The 12591-nt window shown below is 38.5% G+C and overlaps 1 non-coding gene across 1 annotated transcript; it reads right to left on the reverse strand.

Annotated features, from left to right (window-relative positions):
* Positions 1–255: 255 nt before the first annotated feature.
* LOC133290361 (small nucleolar RNA R71) lies at positions 256–362 on the reverse strand. Its single transcript, XR_009748655.1, has one exon. It is a non-coding gene; the product is annotated as a small nucleolar RNA R71 (small nucleolar RNA).
* Positions 363–12591: the final 12229 nt, after the last annotated feature.

The following is a 12591-nucleotide window of genomic DNA, read 5'->3' on the forward strand; positions in this document are numbered from 1 at the left end:
TTGGTGCAGAAAGAACAGTTTGCTGGAACAAGTGCAGAGGATCCATACCTGCATATTGAGAACTTTTTGTTGTTAAGTGACACTGTGAAAATCAATGAAGTGACCAGAGTTGCCATTCTGTTGAGGCTCTTTACTCATTCACTGAAGGATGATGCCAGGAGATGGCTACAGTCATTACCATAAGGGAGCATTACAACTTGGGATGATCTGCAAACCAAGTTCGTGGCCAGATTCTTTTCAGCATCCAAGAGGGCAAAGTTGAAGGATGAGATCACAGGATTCAAGCAAAAGGAGTCAGAGTCTATCTATGAGGCTTGGGAGAGGTTTAGGACACTCTTGAGGAAATGTCCACAACATTGAATAGAAGTGTGGAATCAAGCAGCAATATTCCTCCAAGGGTTGACAACCAACACCAGGACATTGGTGAATGCCATAGCAGGTGGTTCATTGACAACCAAGACCCATCAGGAAGCCCTTGACATCTTTGAGTCTCTAGCATCTCAAGTGTTTGACAATGCTCCGGTGAGTGACAGAAGGACAGGAATTATTAAACTTGATGGCTATGATGCTTTATTAGCCAGGAATGACCAGTTGAAGCAAGTTCAGAAACAACAACAACAACAACTAGATACTCTCACCAAGCAGCTTTCTTCTCAGAAGGTTGCTTCTGTGGACACTAATTCTGTGTGTGCCATTTGTGGGAAAACCCATGTTACTGATGATTGTGACTATGGAGGTTCCGCTGAACAAGCAGAAGTAAATAGAGTATGGTATGACCACAACAACCAGAGGAACCTTAACATCCAAGGGCGAAATGTCTATGTGCCACCATGGAAGAATAAGAATCAACACCTAGGGTTCAGTTACAGTTCCAACCATCAGTTGAATCCTCCACTACATCCTCCACCACCACATTCATCACAGCAAGGTGATGCTTTTGCATGGGAGAAAGCTTTTGCCCAGTTATCAAAGACTACTCAAGATTACATTCAGGGGTCAAAGACTACTCAAGATAGGGTGAGATATACGAATATATCTCAGTAACCCAGAGGTTTTGGAGAATACTCCGCCCAATGGCTCACTTCGATGCATATAAATAATATAAAATAACTTCTTAAAAACAGGATACAGCAAGGGATTTAGTGAAAACGGGGATCATAGGATACAAAATACGACGAAGTGAGCCATTGGGCGGAGTATAACACAGACCGTTTTAGCGCGCTGCTACAATTTGAAGGCAAAATTGCTGGTGCCGAGCGCTAAAACGTCCAACACATAACATTTTAGCGCGCTGCTGCAAACTAAGGACGAAAGTTGTTGGTCTTGGGCGCTAAAACTCCCTGACCTCTGTGGAAAGTTCCTATCGGACCTCTGTGGAAGGAGATATGATCTCCCAAAGTTCACCTAAAAACTGTCAATTCTTAGAAATTTCGCCAGAGTTTCCTTTGTTTTTCCAACGTTTCCCAAATTTATACCAATGATCTATAACCTCAAATGGTACCTAATAATCAGTGGGTGGCACACACAAGGACCAACAATGCCTTGGGGCACTTACAACCCATCACAGTTTATTTTACATATATAATACATATCACATTTCTTCCTAGATTAATACTTAATACGTTTCAATCATCAAAGTCTAATTGCATGCATCTTCTAAACATACACATAATCATATTCCTAAAATAGGCGTATTGCCCTTCCATCATATTATATGCTTACATATTACATCAAGTATTCAGGTACAGTTCACTGTCTCCACATGCATATTACACTTTACAACTCAAAAGTCTTCAAATACAACATAATATAAAAACCTCAAAATGATATACGTACTAGACTTAGGCAAAATGACATGAACAAATATAACAATGAATCTCATCCTACATACATATGGAATGTTCATGCCCTAAGTCTAGCCTAGGTCCAGTGGCCACCAAAATGCAAAACACAGCAAATACTCCAGCTAATCATCATGCGGGCTTCTTGCCCGCCGCTCCTACGCCAGTGCTACCTCCTGAAATAAAGCCCCCAAGATGGGGTGAGATATACGAATATATCTCAGTAACCCAGAGGTTCTGCAGAATACTCCGCCCAATAGCTCACTTCGATGCATATAAATAATATAAAATAACTTCTTAAAACAGGAAACATCAAGGGATTTAGTGAAAATGAGGATCATAGGATACAAAATACGACGAAGTGAGCCATTGGGCGGAGTATAACACAGACAGTTTTAGCACGCTGCTACAATTTGAAGGCAAAATTGCTGGTGCCGAGCGCTAAAACGTCCAACACATAACATTTAAGCGCGCTGCTGCAAACTAAGGACGAAAGTTGCTGGTCTTGGCCGCTAAAACTCCCTGACCTCTGTGGAACGTTCCTATCGGACCTCTGTGGAAGGAGATATGATCTCCCAAAGTTCACCTAAAAACTGTCAATTCTTAGAAATTTCGCCAGAGTTTCCTTTGTTTTTCCAACGTTTCCCAAATTTATACCAATGATCTATGACCTCAAATGGTACCTAATAATCAGTGGGTGGCACACACAAGGACCAACAATGCCTTGGGGCACTTACAACCCATCACAATTTATTTTACATATATAATACATATCACATTTCTTCCTCGATTAATACTTAATACGTTTCAATCAACAAAGTCCAATTGCATGCATCTTCTAACATACACATAATCATATTCCTAAAATAGGCCTATTTCCCTTCCATCATATTACATGCTTACATATTACATCAACTATTCAGGTACGGTTTACTGTCTCCACATGCATATTACACTTTACAACTCAAAAGTCTTCAAATACAACATAATGTAAAAACCTCAAAATGATATACGTACTAGACTTAGGCAAAATGACATGAACAAATATAACAATGAATCTCATCCTACATACATATGGAATGTTCATGCCCTAAGTCTAGCCTAGGTCCAGTGGCCACCAAAATGCAAAACACAGCAAATACTCCAGCTAATCATCATGCGGGCTTCTTGCCCGCCGCTCCTACGCCACTGCTACCTCATGAAATAAAGCCCCCAAGATGGGGTGAGATATACGAATATATCTCAGTAACCCATAGGTTCTGCAGAATACTCCGCCCAATAGCTCACTTCGATGCATATAAATAATATAAAATAACTTCTTAAAAACAGGAAACAACATGGGATTTAGTCAAAACGGGGATCATAGGATACAAAATACGACGAAGATGGAGTGGTAGCTATCAACACCACGCAACGTCCTCAGCATATAAGCCTATGGGTCTCATCCAAGGCGTGTTCCTAGAACGTCAACCAAGGTACCCCTCCAATCCGCATACACCCGAGACTTCCTAGTGTGCTCCTATCCGGATCACACACCACGACCCTAGGTCAATTGGAACTCCCTCTCAGAGACCTATCCAGTGGAAGTCCGAAACACCCGAAGGCAAAACTGTCTACTGTACAGAGACTCGGTACCTACGTACCAGCATACATACTAAATGCATGATCATGTTATTCTACATTACTCGTATACATTTTTCTACCATCACCCTCAACGGCATGGTGGAACACACAAGGGGAATAAGCCCCAGTACCAAGAGGTTACCTGAATAATCCTCTCCACGTAGCTCCAACGTAATATATTTCTCGAGCTCGTTATACAACAGAAATGCCTACACAGAGGACATTCTCAATTAATTACTGTTCATATGAACACATGCAAGCTACTAATTCTACAAGCATGGTTCCAATTACTCACCTCAATCCCACTTAATCCAGGACCAAGGGCAATCCACCAAACTCACGGTTCGGGGTTCAAATCAACGTACGACAACCTACAACAACCATGTACTAGTTGTCAATACACGGCAATTCTGTCAGAATACGAAAAAATGTCAAAACATCATCTTAACTTATAGAAACCAACATCCACTTCCACTTAGAATTTTATTAACATACTGTTTACACAATTTTCTCTTCTTGGCCGTATTGGCCTATACTAGGATTCCATAGATTTTTCTTACTATTTCTTTTGTTCATTCCAAGCCTATAAATGCATAGTTTAACATATAATCAACAACAACCCAAACCACACATAACACTCCTTAAATAATCACCATCTTAATTATTTACAATTATCCCTTGACATATAAAATCCAATCCACTATAAATTTCCAACCATTCAAACATCTATACGTTACCTTGTTTAACCTCCACCACACTAGGAATCACTTGCAGCTTTAATCTTTGGAAACAACTTCACATCCTTGTAAGACAGTCCAAGGTCGAAGGAGAAGGAGGCATGTAGCTCACTAATGAAAGCCTTTCACAAGGAATAAAAGATAGGCTAAGTTCTTAGGGTTGTTGCCTTTAAATTCTTTGAGAAGTCGAAGCAAAAAGGTGCCTAAAATCCAAGTTGTACACTTGCCCAAAGCTTTGTGTATAGGTTCGGCTCTTGTAAAAGAAGGACAAAAAAATGAGTACAGGGACACAATGGATGAGGTTGCCGACTATGTTTCAAACCATTAAGGACCTTATTATTTTTTTTTCTTTCCTTTTGATCTACCGCTTGGAAGTTGCCGACCTTGTTGCACACTAAGGACTTTTTTTTTTCCTTTTTGTTCCACCGTGTGGAAAGGCAATGAAACCGACTTGGATATTTTGGGACACCAAGGACCTTAACTTGGCATATTAAATTCTTTTCTCATTTACTTTGTTCCACCGCTTGGCACTTTGTTCCCCACCGCCAAGGACTTGTTTTCTATGCTTATTTAATTCCTTTGATTGTTTTATGTTTCCTTGGCCGTAGGAAGAAAGAAGGAGAGCTATAGGCAGTCATATGTTTAAGCATGACAATGATTCCTAAGCACGACAAGGATTAAGCACGACAAACACCTCACTCCTTTTATTTTTATTTTTGTTCCATCGATTGCCACTTGATCTCCACCGCTAAGCACTTGCTTCACTTTTTTGTTACTTCACTTATCAACTAATGCAATCAAAGACTAGCGTGGGATTCATCACCTACTTGGGTAGCAACATACACCATTTGTTGATTTGTTATCTCACTAAGGACAAAGTAATGAATCACCTACTTAGGAGACTAAAAATATACCATTTAGTTTATATTTCCTCTACATACTTTAGTTTATACTAAGTAAAATTAATTGGTAACAAGGTTAACAACAATTTGTCAATTTACCGTTTTACTTATTTCGACCTTCTTTTTAGGATTTCCACTAATTCTTCCCTTTAATTCTCATTCAACATATTAAGATTTACACTTAAAAATGTGAGGTGTTATATTCACCCCACCTTTTAGAATTTTGTCCGCAAAATTAACATCCTAACGATCCCGTAACTCGGGATGTAACCGAAGAATCTCATATTTCCACTCTCCACTAGCCTCCTTAGGTGTGCATCTTTACACTTTTACTTTCGTCACACACATAACCTCTTTTTTGCAGTATCTTTCGTTTCTCAATCCTTCACAATACTTTTTTATTGTGGTGCTATGACTTTTAATTCACAGTACTTAAGCTTTCCATGGTTCATGGTTGCACTTTCACTAATTTATAGGTAATACATAAACACATTACAATTTGTCTGTCTCATTTCATCTCATTCTCGTCTTTATCTATCTTTTTGACCCAATATCATTCCCCAAAAGCCTACAACTATTTTCATGTATATTTACTGATTATTCCTGGAATATTTCCAACTCACACTTTCTTTAGTTCTTCAATCTTTTCGTTGTCCCTACTGTTTGATCATTACCCCAATATACCAGTCCTTTTCATTACTGTTACTGATCTTACCATTGTGCTGCTTCCTTAGCTTTCACACAAGCACATACTTTCTAGTTCCCATGGCACTTTGTCGTATCCTTTTCTTCCGACTCATATTAAATTCCATACTTATATACTTTATTTTACTTTGTCACGTGTCTTCACTTGTTCTTAGGTAATCACCGCCATATCTTTCTCTTTGTGATCCGAAACTAACAACCCTTATAATGGTTTAAATTTATGATTAGCCATTCAAGGTCCTTCAAGAACTATTTCTTCCTTGATTATTCTTCTCAAAGATTGTTTACTCTTGTACTTTGACTAGTCACCTAACATGGTTCATAACATAATCTCTATTCCATTAATCCACAATTTTTCTCAAGGTTCTGTACACCTCTCACATCTCTTAATATAATGTATCATACTTCTCACATATAATTCCCATCACACAGGGATCTTCTAAACATATCTGTCCTATCACAGAGAACTAATTTCACCTCAGTCCTTGCACTGGAAATTTTACATCAATCCTTGCACTGAAAAATACACGTCAGTCTTTGCACTGACACTTACACGTCAGTCCTTGCACTGACAATTATACCTCAGCTCATTAACTAATCTTATCATTTTCATTTTGACATTTCACATTAGCTCTTTTGCTAAACACATAATTTCACACTCTATTCACATTTTACACATTAGTTCTTTTGCTAACTACTTAACTTCGCACTTTATTGTAACTTAGTTCATACACTAATCACATGATTTCACATTAGATTGTACATTAGCTCATTCGCTAATCATACCATCTCACCTTATTGTTGTACAACAATAACCCACGTAATTCTGTCACCGTTCTAATACATTTCCTGCTACGGCTCACATAAGCCTATACTCAATATTGTAGAGCAACTCATCAATTTTCCTGCTCACTTCCACCCTTGGTGGTTGTAGACTACTCCTTACATTGAAAATACCTTCACTCCGTCTGTCAATCCATATCATATACCAAAGGATTTCACAAGCACACTACTATTAGTAGTATATATATATACAGATCATTAGATAATACTTTCTTTACAGTCCACATTACCATCTTACATATGATTATACAATTCAACCATTCTATCCCTTTCCTCACTGCCAAATCTTTCAATTTGAATCTACGTTCATTAACCACAATAGTGCCTTCATTGTACATTTATCTTATGCCATTCATGGCGATTCTTTCAACTTCTTCCCTATACAATAATACATAATTAATTCATCCCACCTATGTTTAATCAACCCTACCTCCTCATGGATTTAAAACCCATAATTCAATATCTCTCAAATCAACACTTCCCTAACATAATAATTTCAAGTTTTCAAATCCCATAGGATTAGACATCAAATATTCCATTGGTTTCTCTATATTAATCACCCCAATCCATTCAAGCGTACACCATCTATCAGGGACTTATAACTTCTACTCAAACAAAAAAAAATCAAACTCGTACCTAAGCATACATGTTCATACTTTTCAATAATCCATCAGGTTCTAAGTCACTCACCTTAATGAAGTCCATCCACCAAGTCCACCTGTACGTAATTGTTCTACTACACGGCACATATACATAGAAATTTTACTAATACTATCTTCATACTATAAGCCCATCTCAGTTATTTATTTATTATTCACAATACTACAAATTTCTACTATGCTAATACTGTTCCCACCATCGGTTCGTTTACAATTTTTACCTACGATACAACTTTAAAAATTTCACCAAAAGGTCAGACAAAATATTTGAGTCTGTTTTCCTTAAGTCCTTTAATATTCATATTTTACTTAGTGCCATCCCTTGTCCATGGAGCAGTCAACACTGCAGCCACAACATAAGGCTAAGGACCTACATTCAGTGTTCCAGGGTTGCCACGCAGGCTTCTTACAATGACCACACATGTAACACAAAGGAATGGGTTAATCATACCCATACTAAGGAATCACATATGCAGTAATCGATAAGAATCTACATACAACTATGCAACACATAACACAGCTACACACTATCAGAGTTCCTTAACAAAACTGCTCTGATACCATAAAATGTAACGTCCCGTTGTACACCGGTATTGTTAACATTAATTATGATATTAAGCGCAGCTACAATCACAGCAACTCATTGATAAAAATGCGAATAAACTTTTTTTCCGATTAATACGCGAGCATTTAAAATCGTAAAAAGCATAATAAATAAAAGTTGTGACTGTAACTGTAAACTCTTTGCGGAATACTTATTTAAACTACTCTTCTAACTTATTTTACTTGTTAACAGCCACTAAGGGGTTCCCATGAACCCACTTAGTTAATTTATCAATTTTACGTTTTCTGCCTATCCGAACATGGTTCGGTATATTTATTTATATCGTCACAGTTTTCTTTGAGTTCATCTTATCTTTTAGTATCTTTTACAGGACTTAATTACCTTTCTAATGAACCATCACACGAGGTATTTTGATCTCGTTTGCTCCGGATATCGCCGTTTGAAGTTGGACGAGCAAAGCTGCCAGCCAACCCCAAAACAGCTCCAAACATCCCTCACTAAATGAATTACTGCAGAGAAACCACTCACTCAAATACTCTCACATTTTTATACCATAAACTAGACACCTCAAGATTCAATTTGATATATCATACACTTAATTTTACTAAGAAACGAAGCGGGAATAAAATTCCCCAAAACTGCCAGAAACAACCCCTGCAGAGGAGCGTTCTGGACAGTCCGTGTTCACAGTCTTCTACAGGGCTGCGTGCAACCCAGAATATTCTAAGATTTTAACACAATGTGGGGGACATCTCAAGCTTTAAAATTACGTATGGTACGTCCCTATCGGACCTCTGTGGAAGGAGATATGATCTCCCAAAGTTCACCTAAAAACTGTCAATTCTTAGAAATTTCGCCAGAGTTTCCTTTGTTTTTCCAACATTTCCCAAATTTATGCCAATGATCTATGACCTCAAATGGTACCTAATATTCAGTGGGTGGCACACACAAGGACCAACAATGCCTTTGGGCATTTACAACCCATCACAGTTTATTTTACATATATAATACATATGGAATGTTCATGCCCTAAGTCTAGCCTAGGCCCAGTGGCCACCAAAATGCAAAACACAGCAAATACTCCAGCTAATCATCATGCGGGCTTCTTGCCCGCCGCTCCTGCGCCACTGCTACCTCCTGAAATAAAGCCCCCAAGACGGGGTGAGATATACGAATATATCTCAGTAACCCAAAGGTTCTGGAGAATACTCTCGCCCAATGGCTCACTTCGATGCATATAAATAATATAAAATAACTTCTTAAAAACAGGATACAGCAAGGGATTTAGTGAAAATGGGGATCATAGGATACAAAATACGACGAAGCTGGAGTGGAAGCTACCAACACCACACAACGTCCTCGGCATATAAGCCTATGGGTCTCATCCAAGGCGTGTTCCTAGAACATCAACCAAGGTACCCCTCCCATCCGCATACACCCGATACTTCCTAGTGTGCTCCTATCTGGATCACACACCACGACCCTAGGTCAACTGGAACTCCCTCTCAGAGACCTATCCAGTGCAAGTCCGAAACACCCGAAGGCAAAACTGTCTACTGTACAGAGACTCGGTACCTACGTACCAGCATACATACTAAATGCATGATCATGTTATTCTACATTACTCATATACATTTTTCTACCATCACCCTCAACGGCATGGTGGAACACACAAGGGGAATAAGCCCCAGTACCAAGAGGTTACCTGAATAATCCTCTCCACGTAGCTCCAACGTAATATATTTCTCGAGCTCGTTATAAAGCAGAAATGCCTACACAGAGGACATTCTCAATTAATTACTGTTCATATGAACACATGCAAGCTACTAATTCTACAAGCATGGTTCCAATTACTCACCTCAATCCCACTTAATCCAGGACCAAGGGCAATCCACCAAGCTCACGATTTTCAAATCAACGTACAACAACCTACAACAACCATGTACGAATTGTCAATACACGGCAATTCTTTCAGAATACGAAAAAACGTCAAAACATTATCTTAACTTATAGAAACCAACATCCACTTCCACCTAGAATTTTATTAACATACTGTTTACACAATTTTCTCCTCTGGGCCGTATTGGCCTATACTAGGGTTCCATAGATTTTTCTTACTATTTCTTTTGTTCATTCCAAGCCTATAAATGCATAGTTTAACATATAATCAACAACAACCCAAACCACACATAACACTCCTTAAATAATCACCATCTTAATTATTTACAATTAGCCCTTGACATATAAAATCCAATCCACTATAAATTTCCAACCATTCAAACATCTATACGCTACCTTGTTTAACCTCCACCACACTAGGAATCACTTGCAGCTTTAATCTTTGGAAACAACTTCACATCCTTGTAAGACAGTCCAAGGTCGAAGGAGAAGGAGGCATGTAGCTCACTAATAAAAGCCTCTCACAAGGAATAAAAGATAGGCTAAGTTCTTAGGGTCGTTGCCTTTAAATTCTTTGAGAAGTCGAAGCAAGAAGGTGCCTAAAATCCAAGTTGTACACTTGCCCAAAGCTTTGTGTATAGGTTTGGCTCTTGTAAAAGAAGGACAAAAAATGAGTACAGGGACACAATGGATGAGGTTGCCGACTATGTTTCAAACCACTAAGGACCTTATTATTATTTTTTCTTTCCTTTTGATCCAGCGCTTGGAAGTTGCCGACCTTGTTGCACACTAAGGACTTTTTTTTTTCCTTTTTGTTCCACCGTGTGGAAAGGCAATGAAACCGACTTGGATGTTTTGGGACACCAAGGACCTTAACTTGGCATATTAAATTCTTTTCTCATTTACTTTGTTCCACCGCTTGGCACTTTGTTCCCCACCGCCAAGGACTTGTTTTCCATGCTTATTTAATTCCTTTGATTGTTTTATGTTTCCTTGGCCGTAGGAAGAAAGAAGGAAAGCTATAGGAGGTCATATGTTTAAGCATGACAATGATTCTTAAGCACGACAAGGATTTGTCTAAGCACGACAAGGATTAAGCACGACAAGCACCTCACTCCTTTTTTTTTTTTTTTTGTTCCATCGTTTGCCATTTGATCTCCACCGCTAAGCACTTGCTTCACTTGTTTGTTACTTCCCTTATCAACTAATGCAATCAAAGACTAGCGTGGGATTCATCACATACTTGGGTAGCAACATACACCATTTGTTGATTTGTTATCTCACTAAGGACAAAGTAATGAATCACCTACTTGGAAGACTAAAAATATACCATTTACTTTATATTTCCTCTACATACTTTAGTTTATACTAAGTAAAATTAATTGGTAACAAGGTTAACAACAATTTTTCAATTTACCATTTTACGTATTTCGACCTTCTTTTCAGGATTTCCACTAATTCTTCCCTTTAATTCACATTCAACATATTAATATTTACACTTAAAAATGAGAGGTGTTATAGTGTGTGATCCGGATAGGAGCACACTAGGAAGTCTCGGGTGTATATGGATGAGAGGGGTGCCTTGGTTGGATGTTATAGGAACACGCCTTGGTTTAGACCCATAGGCTTATATGCCGAGCCATTAGGCAGGACGTTGCATGGTATTGGTAGCGACCATTCCAGCTTCGTCGTATTTTGTATCCCTATGTTCCCCAGTTTCTCTAAATCCCTTGCTATATCCCGTTTTTCAAGATGTTATTTTATATTATTTATATGCATCGAAGTGAGCCATTGGGCGGAGTTTTCTCCGGAACCTCTGGGTTACTGAGATATATTCGTATATCTCACCCTGTCTTAGGGGCTTTATTTCAGGAGGTAGCAGTGGTGCAGGAGCAGCGGGTAAGAAGCCCGTAGAATGAGTCATTGGAGGACTTTATACATTTTGCATTTTGATGGCCATTGGGCCTAGCTAGACTTAGGGCATGAACATTGTATATGTTGTTAGGATGAGATCTATGTCATATTTGTTCATGCTATTTTGCCTAAGTCTAGATACATGTAGTTATGACATTTAGAGACTTATGAATTATGTTGTAATTTGGATAATTGTAAATATTGTAGTTGGATCTTGTGTAATGTGAAGCATATGTAATATGATGAAAGGAAAATAGGCCTATTTTAGGATTATGATATTGTGTATGATTAGCAATTGCATGCAATTGGACTTTGATGATTGAAACGTATTAAGGATTAATAAAGGAAGCAAAGTGATACGTATTGTATAAGTAAAATAAACTGTGATGGGTTGTAAGAGCCCCAAGGCATTGTTGGTCCTTGCGTGTGCCACCCTATGATTATTAGGTACACTTGAGGTCTTAGAACACATTGGCAAATTTGGGGATTTTTGTAAAAACAAATGAAACTCTGGCGAATTTTCTGTAAATTGCCAAAATTTAGGTGAACTTCGGGAGAGCATATCTCCCTGTACAGAGGTCCGATAGGGACGTACCATACACCATTTTGAAGGTTTAGATGTCCTCTATCTTGTGGTAAAAATTGGTAAAATTTTGGGTTGAGCGACGTCCTGTAGGTAGCACAGAATGCAGACTGCCCATTTGCTCACTGCACATGTGACAATTCTGGACCGGTTTTGGGAAACTTATTCCCACTTCGTTTCTTGGTGAAATTAGGTGTATGATATATAAAATTGAAGATTGAGGTGTATAGTTTATGGTATAAAAATTTAAGAGCAATTGGTTGAGGTGATTTTCTGGAGTAATTCGTGGAGTGAGGGATGTTCTGTTTTGGGGTTGGCTG

Source organism: Gastrolobium bilobum, unplaced genomic scaffold, assembly GCF_033153095.1.
Source record: "Gastrolobium bilobum isolate Gb01-03AN ecotype WA unplaced genomic scaffold, APGP_CSIRO_Gbil_v1 utg8818, whole genome shotgun sequence".
In the NCBI taxonomy this organism is placed as follows: domain Eukaryota; kingdom Viridiplantae; phylum Streptophyta; class Magnoliopsida; order Fabales; family Fabaceae; genus Gastrolobium; species Gastrolobium bilobum.